Source organism: Dipodomys spectabilis, unplaced genomic scaffold (genome assembly GCF_019054845.1).
Source record: "Dipodomys spectabilis isolate Male_0828 unplaced genomic scaffold, ASM1905484v1 ptg000362l, whole genome shotgun sequence".
In the NCBI taxonomy this organism is placed as follows: domain Eukaryota; kingdom Metazoa; phylum Chordata; class Mammalia; order Rodentia; family Heteromyidae; genus Dipodomys; species Dipodomys spectabilis.
In genome coordinates, this window is record NW_024871039.1 from 282,284 (window position 1) to 305,663 (window position 23,380).

General features: G+C 42.1%; 1 pseudogene; it reads left to right on the forward strand.

Moving 5' to 3' along the window:
* Positions 1-23,380, forward strand: part of LOC122095797 — a 156,793-nt pseudogene that overhangs the window by 101,642 nt on the left and 31,771 nt on the right.

A 23,380-nucleotide genomic window follows, 5' to 3' on the forward strand; every position in this document is an offset into this window, starting at 1 on the left:
GCTCAAGTAGAAGAGCACTAGCCTTGAGCAAGAAAACTCTGGAATAGAGCCTAGGCCCTGAGTTCACACACACACACACACACACACACACACACACCCCACATGCATGCAAAATGAGAGATTTCTACACTGCAATCTTTGGGTATTCTCTACCTTTTCCCCACTAAGCCTGGTGGCTGTTGACCTAGGTATTTGATGCATTCAACACCAGCTGGCATCTTTTATTTTGGGGAACAGAATTGCTAGAATATCAGCCTTCCCACATCCCAGCTCCTTGACTGGGTCAAGGGTCTACCCAGGCCCTTTGGGGCTCCTTTTACAGAATAGCCAAGATGCCTTCAAAAGGCATCACATGCTGGGCACTGGTGGCACATGCCTGTCATCCTAGCTACTCTGGAAGTTGAGATCTAGAGGACCTCGGTTCAAAGCCATCTTGGGCAGGAAAGTATGTGAGACTCTTATCCTCGATGAACCATCAGAAAACAAGAAGTGGCACTGTGGCTCAAGTGGTGGAGTGCTAGCCATGAGAAAAAGATCTCAAGGACAGTGGCCAGGCACTGAGTTCAAGCCCCAGGACGGGAAGAACAAATCTATCTTTGTTGGAGGCTTGTTTACCCTTTGAAAACTCTTCATTCTTTGCGATAAGCTTAACATGGGCCTCTTCCCTGGCCACGAATGGTCCATTAGATGTCCCTTGAATATGGGCCACCTCCCGGAAGCCTCTGCCCTACCTGACCCTCAGTTTCCCTTCCTATCACCTGGAGATGGAGGCCTGAGAGAAGGCCACCTGGCCACCTACTTGTGGTGGCTGCTGAGGCTTTTAAGAGTCAGTATGTCACATAGAGATTCATCATCTGCATCAGTCTACAGAATAAAGGGAGGGAATACTCCTTGCCTGAGCCTGTGAGCTGTGGGTGATCTGCATCTGTGGCTTCTGCGGCAGGATGTGCTCCATGGGGGAGTCCTCTATGGGGTAGGGTACCCCGACCTGTCCTTTGGCAGTTTCCACACTGCTTTGAAGTGGCAATTCTTCCAAACCTTTCTGCTCCTCCCTCATTTTGACCACCGTGGAGTCTGAGGTGTCTGAAGCGGTGGTGGTGGCGGGGGACTCAGCCTGTGCTGGCATCTGGTGCCTGCTGTCCATGCCTTCCCCTGAGAGGAATCACAGGGGCTCCCACAGCTCTCTCCTCTTCATCTTCTCCTGGGACAGCCAGCACATGTGCTCAGCTTTCTCCTGGCACAGCTCACAGGACGAACATCTGCTATTTACACGCCACGAGGGAGTCCTCGATGATGCAGATGTGTGCCAACAGATGGCTGCATCCATGGTGGTGCCCATCCACTGGATTTCAGAAGTCCACATCAATAGGCAGGTCACAGACAAAGCAGATTTTCTTCTCGGATGCCCACGTGTCCTGCTTCCCATCCTCACGTATGCTGTGGTGCCAGCTCGCAGGGTGGGGGGCCAGTGGCTCCAGTTTCTCTGGCACTGAGCTGCCAAGTGGACTTGGCACCCGCAGTGGGCCTGCAACTCTTGGTGCAGGAATTTCTCCCTGTGGATTTCAGCCATGGAGAGTGCCCCCAGATCCACGTCCCTCTCGGTTTGGGGGATGTCTCCATCCTCTGCGATGGTCATGTCTGGGGGAGTTGCCTCCTCACCTTTTGCTTCTCCAGGGCTCTCAACTTTCCCTTCCCCATGGAAAGCCAGGAAGCTCAGCTGGGCCTGCAGGCTCTCCTCTTGTGGTCTGGTCACTTCCAGGCATTTGAGGGTGTCCTGCCACTTTGGGGGCACCACCTGGTCCCAACAGTTGGTGGGGCCTGCACTTGTTTCAGCTGCTCCAGCAGCTGGTCTGCCTCTCTAGGTGCTGCTGCAGGGCCTCCTTCTCAGAGCTCAGCTGCTCATTGGAGGTGATGTGCAGCTCACAGGTGGCTCTGAGCTCCTGCATCTGGGCCAGGGACTGCTCCTGCCGCTCCTGCAGCTCCCAAGCTGCTTGACTCTCTCTCTCTCAGCCACCTCTTTCCATTCCTCTATCTTCTTCACTGTGTGGTCCAGCTGTTCTCACAGATGTTTCTTCACCTGCTGCTCTGAGTCTAAGATGCTGGCCAGCTTCTCCTTCTCACTGCTCATCATGTGGAGAGAGGCCCTCAGCAGTGCCAGCTGTTCTTCCATCTGTCCGTTGCACACATGCGCATCGTGGGATCTTGCAGATCTCCTGCTGATCCTTGGCCTTCTCCAGTCTCCACAGTTGCTTCTCCTGCTCCGTGTTCTGGAAATGGAGCCTTTGGTTTTCCTGGACCTGGATGTGAAGTTGTTCCTCCAGGTTTTTCAACTCCATCTGCGTGCAATAGGCCTGGGCTTTCATCTGCTGCTTGACCGGAGATGGTCCCGAAGGGGGCCATGTCTCTGCCAGCTTCCTTCTCATTTCCCCCAGCTCCTTCTCTAGGTTAAACACCTGCCTTGCCCCTCGATTCTTCTCCTCTGGCAGTTGGTTCACCCAGTGGGTCAGCCACCGGGCCTCCTCCTTATGCACAGACCTCTCAATGCTCAGGTCTTCTGTGAAGGTGTCTCTCTCTAGATTCGCTGCAATCACCATCCAGCTCAGGTTGTCCAGTAGTCTCTTTAGTACCTCACGCCCTGCCAGCACTTGTTGGAACTTGCCGATTCTGCTCTTCATGTTGCTCCACTGTGTCCAGAGTGCTTCCAGCTTCTCTTGCAACTCAGTGTTCACTTGCTCCAAGTCATTGAAACTTCTGATCTTTTCCTTGAGCTGAAGGGTCACATCATTCAGCTGTTCAAAGAACATTTCGGTCTCATTCTGTGAGCAGTTACCACAGAAGCCGCCATCTCCAGCTCTGCCATGTGCTACTCTGCGGTCTGCAGGCAGCTGGTGAGAGCTTCATTGTCCCTTTCTCTATCATTGGTCGCCTGCTGCACGCGGGCTGGTGAACATTGTAAATCACTTTCTTCCCAAACCAACCTCTCTATGGGTGCCTTGTGGATCTCTGGCTCCCTTTTCATTGCTGTGTGCAGTTGGGCTATCTTCTCCTCTCTTACTCCCGTTCATCCTGCAAGTCTGTCTTTTCCTGCTTCAGTGGTTGGATCTTGGCACAGAGCTCCTCTTTTCTTCTTTTGCTGGGATCCAGGGTGGGCACCACATGTCAGTACACCTCTGCAGATCCTTGGTGTTATCGGGACCATTGACACTCTGGACCCTGGTAGCTGTGGCTGTGTCCAAAGGCAGGGGAGGCCCATGGTAGCATCATATTTGGCTGGACTCTCCTTTGAGTCACACTCCCCAGTGGTGTTTGTCTTGGGGATCCTTCACTTTTTCATGTTCTTAGTTTTCTTGAATGTTGCAGATCTGTTGGGAGGATTCTTCTGCCAGTGTTCTTGTGGCAATTTCTTGCCCACAGCTCTCTCATGGAATCCTGTTGTTTCAGACATCTGAGCGCTGGGAAAGATGGGCTGGCCACTTTCCCAAGGTCTGGAAAATGCTCTATTCACCCACTCACTGTCTAGGACCTCAATTTCCTACTCTACTCCAATGTGGCCTCAAGTATCTTGCTCACCACTCAGCCACCTCTACCTTCCTCAACTGCTAGTAGTGGTGTCAACCAACTGAGGGAATCCAGGTGCTACTGGGCAGCATGGAATTTGGGCGTGTCCACCATTCTTGTTTCCCATTGGTCAGAGAGAAACATAAAAGAATGGGGGTGTGGATGGATTCCTGTGATGCAGGCAGAATGGGCAGAGTCAAGATGACAGCACCCCTTTCATATGAAACTCTGTCCAGTCCAGTTGAGGACAAGAGGGTGACCTGCTTTAGCTGGATGGCTGCAAAGATTGTTGTGTATGTCTGTTTGTTGCCAGTCCCTGACCTTGAACTCAGGATCTGGGCACAGCCCTTGAGCTGCTTTTGCTCAAGGCTAGCCCTCAACTAGTGAAGCCACATGGCTCTACTTCTGGCTTTGTTGGCGCTGAGGTTGGACAGGGGTCTCAAGGACTTTCCTGTCTAGGGTGACTTTGACCATGATCCTCCTATCACAGCCTTGTAAGTATCAAGGAGGACTGCTGAGAGCCATTAGTGCCTGCCTAATCATTGATGTTGCTGATGTTCTTGGACAGACCAGTGATTTCCTTATCCTCAGGTTTAAGTGGTGAGAGTTGGAGCCCACATCCTGGTCCTGCCACCTCCAAATGGCAGGTGATCCTAAAAAACTCAATCCTATCCATATAAATACCAATGGCATGTGATATATGTGATTGAATGGGCAGTTCTTGAATGATTCTAGGATAAAATTATACACAATTATATTATAGGACACTGATCAATTTTAATTAATACTTTATCAAGCATTTAAACAATCACATTCATTAAATGGAGGCAGAATGAAATACCTAAGAATTGGACATCACATAGAACAGTTGCCATTTTTTCTGTCAGGACTGGGATTGGAACGCATGGTCTGGGTCACTCTTTTGCACTGTGTGGAAAAGGGAAGCTCACCTCCTTGAAGTCATGAAATTCAAGTCTGTTCCTTAGACCTGAAATCAATCCCCAGCACTAGAAAATATCCTATTCATGTACATTTTAAATATTTGATTTATATTTATATACATAGGTTGACTCCATATAGCTTTCAGTGTTTTCGTTTTTATTTTTTGTTTTATTCATGTATTGGCCATTTATTTTATTGACTATTATGGCACATAGAACATTAATTCCATAGGATATAGGTCTGCATATATGTTCCACTTCATACCTGACTCCTAGGACTTTCACAAAAAAAGAAAACGTTTGTCACCATCAGTTTCTTACTCCACGATTCATTTATTGGAAGTGCTGGCATCTGAACTATGGCCTACAAGGCCCAATTCATGAATGGGTGAGTGTCAACACGCCATCCTGGGGCAAATCGAGCTGACAGGCAATTCCAAGGACCTTAGATCGAGCCCCAGGGTTTTACAAAATAAGAACAGAGTGACACCCAGAGGTAGTATGCTAATAAATATATATCTTAATAGAGTGCCAGACATGTCTACACAATATTCAATTATGTAGACTACATTTCTACCAAATTCTTGTGTAATTATTATGCCTCTATGTAATTAATGCTATTGTTTTTATCCTTAATAAACTATTAAGTAAATTAGTGTCCTGAAATTATTGCATCCCTGTGAGAAATAGTATTCTTTTAATGCTTCATAAGATAATTAAATAGAATCAATCAGCTGACTGAAATCATGAAGTCTAATTTTATTCAAGTATCATTCATGAACAACCTATTCAACCATGATATTGATAACATTCCATCGTTATTCCTGTGAATGTGAATGAGTCTCTTAGGATCTCCCACCATCCAGAAGTGGCATGACTGGGATTCGAACTGTAGGCTTATGTTGCCATGCGGGACTATGGCTTCCTCAAAAGCCCACAATTAAAAAAAAAATATTTAGCTCCCTCGTTCGCAATTCGAGCCATTTTTTCTGCCAGGCCAAGGATTTGTACTCAGGTCTGGGTTACCAGATAGTCTGCTAGCCACGGCCAATGCAAAGTGAGGTATCCTTTGTAGCCGTGTAATTTGGACCCAGGTTGGTCACCATGAAAAGGAAGAAAATGTAAAAAATCCATCCTGTGGCTATTTTTCTGTGTGGGTTTTTTTTTTTTTTTACTCCTGCAAGGCTTCAGGGCCTAGGATCACAGGGTCGACTATGGGCCTATGGCAGCCCACCTGCCTAAAGTGATCGAAGCTGAGGCAGGGTTTCCATTGGTTAGCAAAAAAAAAAAAAAAAAAAAAAAAAAAAAAAACCCAAAAAACAAAAAAACCCTAAAAACTAATAAAGCACTCTAGTTCAGAATTCACACCATTTTTCTGCCACAGCTCAGATTCCAACTCAGGTCTAGGTAACACTATAGCACTGTGGGGGGAGGGGAAGCTTACCATCCTTGAAGACTACAAGGTCAGGCCTGCTCCCAGGGCCTAAATTGAACCCCCAGCACTGGCAAAAATCATATGCCCATCTATTTTAAACATAGGATCTCTATTCACATTCATTCATTCAGTACAATTATTCTTTTTATTGTGTGTCTTAGTCATGGATGCATTTTGTTTATTGAGCATGATGACAGATATAACTGTGCTAGCATGGATGACAATCTATTCCATGTCTATAGAGTTGCTTAAGTCTTCTCCATACTAGCTGAGACCCAGAACTTTCACAGGACAGGAAACAGGTGGAAAGATTGGATTCTCATACCTGCATTCCTCTTTTGGCAGTGTTGGGATTTGAACTCAGAGCCTAGCAGGCCCAATTGGAGAAAGGTTCAAGGTCAGGACACCATGATGTGAGCATCTAAGGAACTAGGCTGTTCCCAGGACCTGAGATTGAGGCCTGAGGATAGGGCAGGTGGAGAGCACAATAGTCATCCATTCATAAGCTGAAGATAGTATGCATATTTGTTTAGAGTAGGAGAGATGCCGACCTGTGATGGAATCCAATCTACCTTGTGACTAATGATTCTTGGATCTTTCCCGATGCCTACATTTCATGACTGTGATGATTATGGTGATGCTTCATCAATTCTTCATTAAAAATAATCGATACCCCAGGAATCTTGCCTATCATTTAATACTCACATCCTGCAGGAACTACTCATTCAAGGATGAGATTGATCACATTCCACGACTCTTCCTAGGTCCGGAAACAAGTATCTCAGGATCTCACGCCAATCCTTCAATGTAGGGGGCTGACTGGGATTCGACCTCTGGGACTCTTTGCCTGGATGGCCTGGGGCTTCCCCAACAGCTGCGGGCCTCAGCCATTCCAGGTAAACTTCACTCTGTAGGTCGCCGGGTTCAGACCCACCATGGTCACGCTACAAAGGAAAATGAATGTAAAAGCACCAGGTGGAACTTCCCACTGCTTTTTTTTCCCTCACAGCTTTCTTTTTTTCCTGCAAGCCCTGGGGTCCTAGGATTTGAGGATGGGCTATAGGCCCAGAGGCCACAGCATAGGATGATCAAAGCTGAGGCAGAGTTGCCACTACTTGAGTTCGAGCACGGGGTCTGGTAAAAAAAAAAAAAAAAAAAAAAAAAAAAATATATATATATATATATATATATATATATATATATATATATATATATATGAAGGAAGGAAGCACCCTAGTGCAGAATTCGCGCCATTATCCTGCCAGAGCTGAGATTTCAGCTCAGGTCTGGGTAACTCTGTTGCACTGTTGGGGAAGGGTAAGCTAAACATCTTTGAAGACTACAAGGTCAGGACGGGTCCCAGGGCCTGAATTGAAGCCCCAGCACTGCCAAAAATCATATGTCCAACTATTTTACACATAGGTTCTCTATTTACATACATATGTGGAATGCATCATGCTTTCAGTGTAGTTATTCTTTTTATTGTGTGTCTTAGCCAGGGATGCATTTTGTATTTTATTGAGTATGATGACAGATATAACTGTGCTGACATGGATGACAACCTATTCCCATGTCCATGGAGTTGCCTATGTCTTCTCCACTCTAGCTGAGACCAAGGACATTCACAGGACAGGCAAACAGGTCGACCTATGGGTTCTCACATCAGGATTCTGCTTTTGGCAATGTTGGGATTTGAACTGAGATCCTAGCAGGCCCAATTGGTGAAAGAGTCAAGGTGAGGAAACCAGCATGTGAACAACTGAGGAGCTAGGCCATTCCCAGGACCTGACAATGAGCCCCAGGGAGGGCCAGGATAGGCATAAATTCATACTTGAAACATAGTATCTGTATTGACATATATGTGTAGGCAGCATCTTGTGTTCGGTGCGTTTCTTCTCCTTAATTTATGTCTAATTCATGATGGTATTGTGAACTTTACTGAGTATGGTGACAGATATAACTGTACTGACATGGATGATGACCTGTTCCCATGGTTATAAGGTTGCCTATGCATTCATTCTCCATCCTAGCTGAGACCCAGGACTTCCACATTCGAGGAAATCAGGCGCAATGACTGGCTTCTGACATCAGGATGAATCTTTTGTCAGGCCTGGGATTTGAACTCAGGTCTGGGTAACCCCGTTGCACTGGGGGAAGGGGAAGCTCATCATCCCTGAAGACTAGAATGTCAGGCCTGGTCCAGGGTCTTATTCGAAGCCCCAGCAGTGGACAAAATAACAAGCTTACCTTTTTTAAACATAGGATCTCTATTTACATACAGGTGTGGTATGCATCTTGCTTTCAATGTAGTTATTTTTTAAATTTTGAGTCTTATTCATGGATGTATTGTGTATTTTATTGAGTATGGTGACAGGTATATCTGTGCTGCTGTGGATGACAACCTATTCCCATGCCTATAGATTAGCCTATATAGCATTCTCCATCCTCAATGAGGCCCAGGACCTTCACAGGACAGGAAATCATGTGGATCCATTGGTTTCTCACATCAGGATGAATCTTTTGGCTGTCCTGGTGTTTGAACTCAGAGCTTAGTAGGCAGAATTGGGGAATGGGTCAAGGTGAGCACACCAGCATGTGAGCCACTAAGGTGCTAGGCCGTTCACAGGACCTGAACTCATGCCCTGCGGGGGTCAATATACTCATGAAATCATAATTTAAGGAAAGGAGCTATATTTCCATACATGGGTCGGTGGCATCTTGCGTTCAGTGTACTCATTCTCTTGATTTCGTGTCTTATTCATAGATGCAATATGTATTTTACTGAGTGTGATAACAGTTAGAACTATGCTGACATTGCTGGCAAACAATTCCCATGAGTATAGAGTTGCCTATATAGCATATTCCATTCTAGCTGAGACCCAGGACTTTCACATCATAGGAAAACTGGTGCAACTATTGGCTTCTCATATCAGGATGAATCTTTTGGTAGTGCTGGGATTTGAACTCAAGGCCTAGCAGGCTCAAGTGGTGGATGAGGCATGGTGAGCACACCAGCACGTGAGCCACTAAGCATCTAGGTCTTTCCTGGAACCTGAGATCAAGCCCCGGTGGACGCTATAGTAGTCATAAATTCAGAATTTAAACAGATGATCTCTATTTCCATACATGGGTGGGCGGCATCTTGGGTTCAGTGTAGTTATTGTCTTTATCTGGTGTCTTACTCATTGATGTATTGTGTATTTTCTTGAGCATAGGATGACAGATATAACTGTGGAGACCTGGATGACAAGCTATTCCCATGAGTATAGAGTTGCCTATACATTTTGCATCCTAATTGCGACCCAGAACTTGCACAGCACAGAACAGGTGCAACGAATGGTTTCTCACATCAGGGTGAATTTTTGGAAGTGCTGTGATTCGAACTAGGGGCCTAGGAGGCCCATCTGTCCAATGGATCCACATGAGCAAACCAGCCTGTGAGCCACTAAGGAGCTGGGCTGTTCCCAGGAGCTGAGATCAAGCCCCAGGGAGGCCACAAGAGTCCTCAATCCATCATTGAAACATGGGATGTATATTCACTTCAGTGTGTGGACTTCCTCATGCATTGAGTGTAGTTATCTTCTCTATTTTGTATGCTATTCATGGATGTATTATGTATGTTCTTGAGTATATATAACAGGTGTAACTGGGCTGACATGGATGACAACCTTTTCCCATGGCCACAGGGTGGCCCATGCATTCTCCATCCTAGCTGAAACCCAGGACTCACACAGGAAAACAGGTGAAATGTCTGGCTTCTGACAGGATGAATATTTTGGCACTGTTGGGATCTGAACTCAGCACCTAGCAGGCCCAATAGGCGAATGGGTTCACATAAGCACACCAGCCTGTGAGCCACTAAGGAGCTCAGCAGTTCCCAGGACCTGAGATTGAGTCCCAGGGGAAAGGCAGGAGGAGCACAATAGTCATCTATTCATAAGCTGAAGGTAGTAAGCAAATAAGTACATATCTGTATAGAGTAGGAGATATGGAGACCTGTGTTTGAATCCAATCTACCCTGTGACTACCGATTCTTGGATTTTCCCTAATGCCTCCATTTAATGAGTGTGATGATTATGGTCATGCTTCATCAACTCTTCACTAAAAATAATCGATATCCCATGAGTCTTGACTATCATTTCCTACTCGAATCCTCAGGAACTACTCATTCAAGGAAGAGATTTATCGTATTTCATGGCTCTTCTTAGGTCCAGAATTGAGTATCTCAGGAACTCCTGCCATTCCCTCAATGTAGGATGGCTGACCAGGATTCGACCTCGGGGCCTCCATTGCCCGGTCATCCTGTGGCTCCCCCGACAGCCAGCAGGCCTTCAGCCACACCAGGTCACCTTCAATCTGCAGTCCACCGGGTTTGGTCTCACCATGGTCAACATTCAAATGAAAATAAACCTAAAAGCACCAGTTGGAACTTCCCGCCACTTTTTCTCCTCTGGCTTCTTATTTTTTCCTACAAACACTGGGGTCCTAGGATCCGAGGATGGGCTGTGGTTCCAGAGGCTGCAGCTTAGGATGATCGGACCTGAGACAGAGTTGCCACAACTTGAGTTCAAGCCCCAGGTCTGGCAAAAAATATTAAAAAATTGAAAAATTATGAATGAAGCACCCTAGCTCAGAATTCGCACCATTTTACTGCCAGAGCTGGAATGTGAAATCAGGTCTAGGTAACTCTTTTGCACTGTGGGGGAAGGAGAAGCTCACTATCATTGAAGACTGCAAGGTCAGGCCTGATCCCAGGGTCTGAATTGAAGCCCAAGCTCAGGCAAAAATCATATGCCCACCTATGTTACACATAGGATCTCTATTTACATACATGTGTGGAATGCATGTTTTCAGTGTAGTTGTTCTTTTTATTGTGTGTCTTAGTCAAGGATGCATTTTATATTTTATTGCATATGATGACAGATATAACTGTGCTGACTTGGATGGCAACCTATGCCCATTTCTATAGAGTTTCCTACTCCTTCTCCATCCTAGCTGAGACTCAGGACATTCTCAGGACAGGAAACCAGGTGGATCAATGGGCTTCTCACATCAGGATCCATGTTTTGGCAGAGTTGGGATTTGAACTGAGAGCCTAGCAGGCCCAATTGGCAAAAGAGTCAAGGTGAGGACACCAGCCTGTGAGCATCTAAGGAGCTAAGTCATTCTCAGGACCTGAGGTTGTGCCCCAGTGAAGGCCAGGATAGGCATAAATTCATAATAGAAACAGGATATGTATTGACATATATGTGTGTATAGCATCTTGCATTCAGTGCATTCCTCCTTATTTTGTGTCTAATACATGGAGGTATTGTGTATTTTACTGAGTATGGTGACAGGTATAACTCTGCTGACATGGATGATGACCTGTTCCCATTGTTATGAGGTTGCCTATGCATTCATTCTCCATCCTAGCTGAGACCCAGGACTTCCATAGGAGAGGAAAACAGGTGTAAAGACTGGCTTCTAATATCAGGATGAATCTTTTGTCAGGCCTGGGATTTGAACTCAGATCTGGGTAACCTTGTTGCACTGTGGGGAAAGGGGAAGCTCATCATCCCTGAAGACTAGACTGTCAGGCCTGGTCCAGGGCCTGATTTGAAGTCCCAGCAGTGGACAAAATAACAAGCTTACCTTTTTTAAACATAGGATCTCTATTTACATACAGGTGTGTTATGCATCTTGCTTTCAATGTAGTTATTTTTAAATTTTGAGTCTTATTCATGGATGTATTTGTATTTTATTGAGTATGGTGGCAGGTATATCTGTGTTGCCATGGATAACAACCTATTCCCATGGCTATAGAGTTGCCTATATTGCATTCTCCATCCTCGATGAAGCCCAGGACTTGCACAAGACAGGAAAAGAGCTGTAAGGATTGGTTTCTCACATCAGGATGAAACTTTTGGCATTGCTGGGAGTTGAACTGTGGGCCTATCAGGCCCAACTTTCTAATGGGTCCATATGAGCACAACAGCTTTTGAGTTCCTAAGGATCTAGGCCCTACCCAGGACCTGAGATTGAGCTCCGGGGTGGGGTTTGTGCACCATATCCATTCATAAGCTGAAGCTAGTATGCTAATAAATACCTATTTGTATAGAGAAGATGTGGCAAGCTGTGTTGGAAACCTATCTACCATGTGACTACCAATTCTTGGATCTTTCCCAATTCCTCGATTTCCTGAATGTAATTATTATGGTCACATTTCGTGAAGTCTTAATTAAAAATAATTGTTGTGCCAGAGGTCTTGCCTAACATTTCCTATGTTAATCATGCATGAACTTCTCAACTCTTCCCTAGGCCTGAATTCAAGCATCAGCCCGAAAAATGTAACATTTATAGGCATTTTAAATATGTGATTTATATTTATATTTATATATTCAGGCTGTATCGTGTTTGTTCGAGTGATTCATTATATATTATTATTGATTGACTGAATTAACATTTATTTTATGGACTGTGAGTGCACCTATATCATTTATTACATTTATTCCAATCTATTCAGTAGCATGTAGCTTTGCACACATATTATGTACATCATACCTGACACCCAGCACTTGCACAGAAATGGAAAACAGGTGTCTCACTTGGAATCTTACTCCAAGATGAAATTTTTGGCAATGCTGGTACCTGAACTGAGGGCCTAGAAGTCCCAGTTCATGAATGGGTGAGTGTCAGCATGGCAGCCTCTAGCCTATTCAGCTACCAAGTGGGTCCCAGGACCTAGGATGGAGCCACAGGTTTGGCCAAAATAGCAGTACCTTTCTATCTGGTATATATAACAGATATATATATATATATATATATATATATATATATATATATATGTATGTATGTATTTATCTGGTATACAGATAAATATATATTTAGATATTTTGATACTGCCAGTGATGTCTATGTGGAATTAAATGGCACATACTACGTTCTTACAGATTCTCAGGTCTTTAGTGAGGACTCCATTTAATGAAAAGTATTCTTTTAATGCATAATAAACTATGAATTAAAGTCAATCTGTGTTCTGTGATTATTGGGTCTAAATTTATACTAGACTGATTGATGAACTACTCATCCAACCATGACATTGATCATATTTCTCTGGCGTTCCTATGGACAAGCAATAGATTCTTAGGCTCTCCAGCCCTTTGTAAGTAGCATAACTGGGATTCAAACTCAGGACCTAGGTGTCCTGGTTGGCCTATGGCTTCGCTGACAGCCTGTCAGCCTTCAGCAATGCCAGGTGACCTACAGGTTGCAGCAGTGTTATTTGGACACGGGATGGTCACCATGCAAGGATGGAAAACCAAGAAACTGCCATCCATAGGTGGTTCCTGGCTTTTTTTTTTTTTGGTGCTGTTTTCATTTTTGTTTTCCTGTCAGCCCCCGAGGCCTAGTATCTCAGGATGGTCTGTGGGTCCAGAGGCTGCACCATCCCTGCCTAGGTTGATGTTAGCTGAGGCAGAGTTGCCACGATATGAGTTCAAGCCCCGTGCTGGGCAAAAAAATAAAAAAATAAAAAAAAATAAATATTTTAAAAAATATTAAAAATAGCCTGGTGGCAGTTATGGTTCATGCCTGTAATCTTAGCTACTCAGGATGCTGAGATCTGAACATCATGGTTAAAAGTCAGCCAGGTCAGGAAGTCTGTGAGACACTTATCTCCAATAAACCACTAGAAAACCAGAAGTGGTGCTGTGTCTCAAGTATTATAGCACTCGCCTTGAGCTGAAGAGCACAAGGACAGCTCCCAAGGCCAGAGTTCAAGTCCCATGATATATATACATATATATATGTATGTATGTATGTATGCATATACATACATACATACATACATACATACATATATACAAACATACAATACTAATGAAGCTCCCTGGCTTGGAATTCATGTCCTTTTTTTCTGCCAGGCCTGGGAATTGAACTCAGAGTCTGGATAACTCTAATTCACTGGGGGGATGGGGAAACTCACCCTATTGGAAGACAAGCAATTCAGGCCTGTTCCCTCGGCCGGAATTCAATCCCCAGGCCTGTTAATGTAATATTCATCCACATTTGAAATAATGATTAATATCTACATACTTATGTTTATTGCAATTTTCTTTGAGTGTATTTATTTTATGTTTTGTATTATTCATTCATTATTTTATTGACTATTATTACACTTATAACATGTATTAAATTGATTACATCTTTTGAGAAATATACAGATTTGCATATGTATTATATATATTATTTCAGACCCAGGACATTCATTGAAATTTTTGAGTAGATCATTCCATGCTTAGAAAAACAGAAAGAATACATCAACCAAATTAATTTATCCCTAGGCACCCCAGTGGCTCACATCTGTAATCCCAGCTACTCAGGAGGTGAGAACTGGAAGATGAAGTTTCAAAGCAAATCCAGGCAGCAAAGCCTGAGAGATATCATCTCCAATTAACTAGCAAAAAGCCAGTCTATAGGTATGGCTGAAGTGGTAGAAAATCAGCTACGAACAACCAAGCCAAGAAAGAGCAAGCTGAGTTCAAGTGCGGGGAGAGGGGGGTAGAGGGATAAAGGGGAGGGAAATCCTCCAAAAACAGAGAACAAAAAAAACAGTACACAAATCCCACTTAATTTATGGTACCAACAAACTGAAAGAAAATCAATCTTGTGCATTTGTATAATTTTACATGAGCCCATATGTTCTTAGGTACACTTCAAAGCTATGTTTTTAATAATATTTGTATATATAAATTAATAATGTATATATATATAAATAAACTAAGAAACCAGCCAATGAAAAAATACTTCTAAATTAGTGCCTTAACCATGGCATTATAAATTATTTGTACAAAAAGTATGTTCGAAGTTTCTTTCTTTAGAATCAATCTTAAAATGTTTGTTCATGTATCAGGCATCAGTGGCTCACACCTATAATCCTAGTTACTCAGGAGGCTGAGAGCTGAGGATGGCAGTTCAAGGCAAGCCCCGGGAGACTCTTTCCTCCAATAAACCAGTAGAAAACAGGAAGTGGCAATGTGACTAAAGCTGTAGAGTGCTTGCAAAGAGCTGAAGAGCACAGGGATAATGTCCAATCCTTGAGTTCAAGCCCCACCACCGACAAAAAAAAAAGGAAAGAAGTTTGTTCATACAAAACCCTAACATTCTGAGCCTTAGGAAACTTTTCTTCCAGGATCTTATGCTCTTTAGGCAACTATTCCACAACTGAGCTACATCTTAGTACCAATGTTTTTGTTTTTCATTTTAGAATCCATTCATTCCCAAAATGCTTACAAGTAACTACTGTCCTCACAGAAGTGAGTGTTTATTCAGAAACTCAACCTTTGGTGGTATGAGGACTCCCCTAGTCTATTTCGTGGTAGGCACTGAGGAAAACTCACAGGACACAATTGCAGACATTTTATAATTACAAAAATTACTCTAAATAGAAATAACATCAACTGCCGGGCACAGGTGGCTTATGCCTATAATCCTAGCTACTCAGGAGGTTGAGATTTGAGGAAGGCGACTCAAGGCTAGCCAGGGAGAAAAGACTGTGAGACTCTTATCTCCAATAAACCTCTAGAAAACTGGAAGTGGTGCTGTGGCTCAAGTGCTTGAGCGTTTGCCTTGAGCACAGGGACAGCAACCAAGCCCAGAGTTCAATCCCCACAACCGACCACTTAAAAAAAAAAAATAGAAAAAATAAGAAATAACATCAACTGTCCCGAACTTCTAGGTAGAAATGATATCCTCATTTTCATTCTCACTCTTCATGGCAGATGGTCAAAAACACCAATGTGCTATGCTGAAATGTAAAAATTTCAACACGTTTTTTGAAAAAATCTCATGTTATAAAATCAAAATGTTTCAAATAAAGGCAAAGTGAACTTTAAAAAAATATTAAAAATACTAATGAAACTCCTTGGCTTGGAATGTGTGATTTTTATCTGCAAGGCCTGGGATTTGAACTTAGGGACTGTGTAACTATGTTGCACTGTGGGGGAAGGGGAAGCTCACTGTGCTTGAAGACCAGAAATTCAGGCCTGTTCCATAGGCCTGAATTCATGCCCCAGTCATACTCCTTATATATGTTTTAAAGTTAGGATTGAACTTCCATATACATGTTCAGTCTATATCATGTTTGGTGTGGTTATTCATTGTATTTGTTGTTTTATTCATTTATTTACCATTTATTTTACCGATTGTAAGAACACGTAAACATATGTGACATTGTTTACATACTATCAAATTGCATATAGATTTGTAAACTTGTTCTCCATCATGCCTGACACCCAGCACTCTCCCAGAAAAGGAAAACAGGTGTCACACTTGACTTCTTACTCGAGGATGAAATTCTTGGCAGGCACTGAGATCAAGCCCTAGAGGGAGCCAAAATAGCCATACATGGATAGGCAGGTGGTACTATGGCAATAAATGCATATTAGTAGAGAGTGCCAAAGCCGTGTATCTAGTATTCAATGGTATCTACTATGTTCCTACGAAGTCTTAGGCATTTAGACAGCCAAGATATTATGGAGAAAGAACATATAACCGTCCAAGAAAAGTCCAAGAAATATGATAGATCTTTTCAACAGTTGGAAAACACCATCAGAAGGCTTAATCAGAGGATAATGTGTGTAGAGAAGCACCTAGAAACAGAAGTTAATGGTCTAGGAAATTTGTTTAACAGGATCCTAGCAGAGAACTTCCCAACCATGCAAAAAGATAGGCCTATTCAGATACAAGAAGCCTTTAGAACCCCAAATAGACCAGACCAGAATAGGACAACCCAGCATCACATTATAATCTTCACAGGATCAAATCAGACCAAGGAAAAGAACCATAAAGCTGTCAAGGAGAAAAGATCAATCACCTATAAAGGGAAACCAGTTAGGATCACCTCAGATTTCTCAGCAGTGACAATCAAAGCAAGAAGAGCCTGGAATGATGTATGCCATACCGTAAAGACAAACAACAATCAACCAAGAAAACTGTACTCAGCTAAACTCTCCTTCATAAACGAAGGTCAAATAAAAACCTTCCATAGCAAAGAAAAAAATGAAACAATATATCTCCACAAAACCAGCCCTACCAAAGATTCTTAAAGATGTCCTACACATAGAAAACCAACAAGACCACAAAAAGGCCAAGAAACCGCAGCCAAACTGAGAATCCAAGAACCACAGAATGAACCCAGTTGCCACAGTCCCCAAGAAGGTGGATAAAATGGCAGAAACTCCCAAATACTTCTCAGTTCTATCTCTCAACATTAACGGACTTAACTCTCCAATTAAGAGACAGACTGTCTAGTTGGATTAAAAAGCAAGAGCCTTCTATCTGCTGCCTTCAGGAGTCACATCTTGCCCATAAAAACAAACACATTTTCAATGTTAAAGGCTGGACTAAATTCTACCAAGCAAACGGCCTCCATAAAAAGGCATGAGTTGCAATCCTAATATCAGATAAAATAGAATTCAATTTAAAATAAGTGAGAAGAGTTAAAGAAGGTTGCTACATACTAATTAATGTATCTCTCCTTCAGGAGGATATTACAATTCTAAATATCTATTCACCAAACGGAGCACCCAAATTTATCCAAGAAACCCAACTTTCCCTCAAATCCCACATAGATCCAAAGACATTAATTGTTTGGGACTTTAACACACCACTATCCCCACTAGATAGATCAACTTGGCAAAAACTCAACAAAGAACGTGCATATCTAAACAATTGCACAGATCAACTAGATTTAACAAACATCTTCCGAAGATTTCACCCAGCAGCACGAGAATACCCATTTTTCTCAGCAGCATATGGAACATTTTCCAAAATAGACCACATTTTAGGCCACATAGCAAACTTGTCCAAATTCAGAAACATTGAAGTTATACCTTGCATTCTCTCAGACCACAAGGGATTAAAAGTAGGACTCCACACCAAAAGCCACTAAAGAAAGTCCTGTAACACATGGAGGCTGAACAACACTCTGCTGATAATCATGAGTGCATCATTGAAGATATTAGAAATGAAATTCAAGTATTCATGATATTCAACAAAAATGAGCACACAAATTCCCAACTCCTCTGGGACACAGCACAGGTAATACTCAGAGGCAAGTTTATAGCTCTGAGTTCCTACATCAACATATTGGAGAGATCTGAAACCAACAATTTAATGAGACATCTGAGCCTCCTTCAGAAAGAGCAGCAGAATAAACCCCAACCCAATGGACAGAGAGAAATTATTGAAATTAAATCAGAATTGAATGAATTAGAATCCAAAAGAGCCATATAAAGAATCAACAAAACAAACAGTTGGTTCTTCGAAAAAATTAACAAAATTGACAGACCCTTAGCAAATCTTATCAGAAAAAGAAAAGAACATACCCAAATAAATGAACTCAGAGATGAGAATAGAAACATCACCAGAGAAACCACCAAGATTCAGAACATTATAAGGAAATATTTCTCAAAACTTTATGCTAATAAGTTTGATAACTTGGCAGAAATGGACCTTTTCCTAGCAAATACTGACATGCCAAAACTAAACCAAGATGAGTTAAATCACCTTAAGAGACCCATATCAAGCACTGAAATATAAACAGTAATAAGAGATCTCTCATCTTAGAAAAGTCCAGGTCCAGATGGTTTCACAGCGGAATTCTACAAGGTCTTCAAGGCAGAGCTCACATTAATACCCCTCGAAATCTTCAATGAAAGTGAAAGACGAAGTTCACTACGGAACTCATTCTATGAAGCCATCATAACCCTCATCAAATCCAGGCAGGGTCTTATCAAAGAAAGGGAACCATAGACCCATTTCTAGGATGAACATTCATGAAAAACTTCTCAACAGAATTTTGGCCAATCGACTTCAACAATTCATCCGAAAACTCATACACCAAGATCAAACAGGATTCATTTCAGGGATGCAAAGCTGGTTCAATATATGCAAATCAATTAGTATAATTCATCACATCAACAGGAGCAGGGATAAGAACCACATGGTTATATCATTAGATGCAGAAAAAGCATTTGACAAGGTCCAACACCCCTTTATGATGAAGGTTCTGGAAAAATTAGGAATCCATGGAACATTCCTCAATACAATAAAGGCTGTATATGACAAACTTACAGCCAGCATTACAGTTAATGGTGAAAAACTAAAGCTATTTCCTCTTACCTCAGGAAAGAGACAAGGATGTCCACTCTCTCCACTTCTCTTCAATCTAGTATTAGAATGCCTAGCTACAAATAAGACGAGATGCAAACATAAAGGGGATCCAAATAGGGAAAGAAGAAGTAAAACTCTCCTTCTTTGCAGATGACATGATCTTGTGTTTAAAGAATCCCACAGACCCCACTCCCAAATTACTCAAGCTGTTTCAAAACTTTGGCAAAGTAGCAGGGTATAAAATTAACCCTCAAAAATCAATGGCTTTTCTGCATGCCAACAAAGAAATAGTGAGGCTGAAATTAGGAAAGCAACTCCATTCGTAATAGCCCCACAAAAATAAAATACCAAGGAATTAACTTAACCAAAGAAGTGAAGGATATCTATGAAGAAAACTTTGAAAACGTGAAAAAGGAAATCAAAACAGAACTTAGAAAGTGGCAAAAACTCCTATGCTGCTGGATTTGAAAGATCAAGATCGGGAAAATGGCCATGCTTCCGAAGGCTATCTCCAAATTCAATGCAATACCTATCAATATTCCAACCTCATTCTTCAAGGAATTAGAAGAGGCAATCCAAAAATACATATGGTACAGTAAAAGACCCCGAATAGCCAAAACAATCCTCAACAGAAAGAGCAGGGCTGGAAGAATATCAATACCAAATTTCAAACTCTACTACAAAGCCATATTAATCAAAACCGCATTGTACCTGCATAAGAACAGACCTCAGGACCAATGGAACAGAATTGAAAACCCAGAAATGAACACACAGACCTATAGCCAACTAATCTTCGATAACGGAGCTCAAAAAATAGAATGGAAGAAAGACACCTTCTTCAGTAAATGGTGCTTTCTAAATTGGTTAACTACTTGTAGAAAATGAAAGCTAGATTCTTATATATCATTCTGCACCAGAATCAACTCCAAATGGATCAAAGACCTCAGAGTCAAAGCAGACAATCTGAAAACATTACAGGTTGGTATAGGAGAAACCCTTGGCACAGGCCGAAATTTTCTTAATAGAGACTTAGAAACACAACAAATCAAAGAAAGGTTGAACAAATGGGATTGCACAAAAGTGCAGAGCTTCTGCATGGCCAAGCGCATAGCTAGCAAGATCAATAGAAAGCCCACAGATTGGGAGAAGATCTTCACTAGGCATACAACTGACAAGGGTCTCATATCTAAAATATACCCGGAACTCAAAAAATTAAATCCCCACATAACAAATCTCCAAAGAAACAGCTGCCCAATAAATAAGTGGGCTAAAGACTTACAGAGAAACTTCTCTGAAGAGGAAAGAAGGATTGCCAATAGACACATGAAGAAATGCTCAGCCTCTCTAGCCATAAAAGAAATGCAAATCAAACCATAGAGATATAACCTCACCCCAGTTAGAATGACAATAATCAAGAACTCTAATAACAACAGATGCTTGAGGGGATGCGGAGAGAAGTGAACATTACTACATTGTTGGTGGGAGTGTAAACTTGTTCAACCACTTTGGAAAGCAATATGGAGGCTCCTCAAAATACTCCACATAGAGCTCCCCTATTTCCCAGCAATCCCACTTTTGGGCATTTACCCAATTGATCACAAATAAGACCACACTAAAGCTACCAGCACGACTATGTTAATTATTGCAGCATTATTTACCATAAGTAAGATATGGAACCAACCCTGATGCCTCTCAGTAGATGAATGGATCAAGAAAACGTATGTATATATACACAATGGAATTCTATGCCTCCATGAAAAGTAATGACATTGCTCCATTTGTTAAGAAATGAAAAGGCTTGGAAAAAAATATATTAAGTGTATTTGTTAGATTGGAAGTTAAACAAATGATATTATTGTTAATATTAATTTTATTGCAATTTCAGGGAACTCTCCTGTCTCTGAACTCCTAACACTTGTATTTTGGGATTTGTCCCTGAAATCTAGGATTCAGCAGGACTCAAAATAAGCCAAGATCTTGCCCATGTAGTTGTAACTCCTTTGTGTAGTATTCTCACAATTAAAAAAATAAGCCAAGTGTATATGAATTCTACTACTAAGGTTTAATGAAAGATCTCTACTGATCTTTCTCTTAAGTGTGTTGTAGAAACCAAAGCTGAAATTAACTTGGACTTTTGTGGTGGATGTAAATGTCTTAACTACCATCTCTGGTAGTTGGTACCATTAAATTTCAATTAGCCATCACAGGCTCAAGCTTGTAATCCTAGCTACTCAGGAGGCTGAGATCTGAGGATCGTTATTCAAAGCCAGCTCGGATAGGAAAATCCATGGGACTCTTACTCCAATTGACTGCCAAAAAGACTAGAGGTGGAGATGTGTCTCAAGTGGTAGAGTGCTAGCCTTGAGGGACAAAGCACAGGTTATGAGTTCAAGCCTAGATACTGACCATCAATTAAAAAATTCAGAGTTTCCACTGTGAGTGCTATATTCTTTTAGAGACTGAAGTAGTTTTTTTGCATAGTCTTTCAAACATCAGCATCTCTAATGGTGAATCATTCTAGATCCTTCTTTTCCACTTGATTAATTGTTAGTCTCCAGGTGTAGAGTGGCCAAGAGGCTTGCAGATCAAGAACTCGGATATTAAATTGGCTAAAAAGAGATAAAATTAAAATTTATTCTTTGGTTGCAAATACCACATTTTTGGTATGTGTTTACTAGCCCTGGCACTTGAACTGAAGGCCTGGGTGCTGTTCCTGAGCTTTTGTGTCCAAGACTATTGCTCTACCACTTGAACCACAACCCTACTTTGGGCTTATTGGGGGTTATTGGAGATAAAAGTCTCAAAGACATTCTGGACCTGGGTGGCTTCAAACTAGAATGCTGAGTAGCCAGGATTACAGGTATATGCCACCAGCATCTGGCTCAAATACCACCTATAACGTTAAAAGTCAAGGATATCTGTTAACATCTATCTCTGACAGATGTACAATATTTTACTCCTCACTGAATGAATGTTCCTTTGAACAGTATTGCATCAAATGTAGTGGACTCAAGTTAGGTCTTGAACACCAACAATCTGGTTTGGTGGAAGTGGCCTTGTTTTTCTACACTTATTTGCCATTGGTGTGGATTGTAGAAAAAAAGACAATTCAGTAAAAACAAATTCAAAGAGTCTGAGACACTTACACAAGTTCTGGACATCACTTCCTCATGGGCTGCTGTTGTGCAGGCCTAATATTTCATCTGAAGAGAAACTTGGAATTACAAAAGTTAAAACCCAAAGTCTAGTAACCTCTAAAATGCCTGTGTAACTCCTTGGTTCTCTACCTGATACTAAATATTGCAGACTTCTCCCTTAGTGTTATCAACTTCATTCCTGGTTCCAGCACAGACTTGGCTCAGGTCTGTGAACCTGACTGTAGACGTTTGAATCTTCATAGTGTGAATGGAAATTTGGCCTCCTACTAAGATAGCAGTTTGAGGGACTTGGATAGCTGTGGGCAAGTCTCTTTTTAATAGGCTGTTCTTTGTACACATTTGATTTAGATGCAGGGATTCATAACTAACTAGTCGCAGTGGTCACCTCGGGTAGAGCAAGAGAGACAGAGTAGAGGGAAAGTGATCAAGCTCTCGCCATCTGCCATTTTATGCTGCTTTAATTGACATGTTCTTCATGTATTTTAATAATTCAAGAATAAAAATTAACATTACATATAGATTTTTTAATTGCTTCTTTGTTTCTGACAAAAATTAAAAGTAAATATGAATTTAAATAGAAAGGCAGTATGATAAGAGCAGGGAAAAGGAATGGAACAATGATCATGGGCAGCTCCTGAAGTCCAACCTAGAGGTTTTATTTACCAACATTGGGGAATAAAATGAAACTATGTAACAAGACAGGCCTGCCTGCTTTTTCTCAGCAACAAGGCAGCCCTGTCTGCTTTCCTTAGCAACACAACAGCCCTGCCTGTGTTCTCTCATTTATGCCAGAGTCAAAGGGGTCAATAGACCATGACTAAGAGAGGAAATTAGAGCTGTCATTGAAAGATCAAAAAGAACAAGCCCTGGATATGTCTGGAAACCTATAAAGCATCTGAAGCCTTAAACACTTAGGCCTTTCAGAGAGAAAGCCAAGATGTGCTCTGAAGTCTGTAGATTCCCTTACTCAGAGAACACACAGACCTCCCAATGACAGAATCATCCCTGCCAACAATAGAAACTTCCTAGTGAGGCTCAGGGATAAAAGACACATTAAACTTTTCTCACTGCCAGAAACCATCACACACTCAGAGGGCACCAGGACAATACAAGAGGGAGGGCTCAGCCTTATT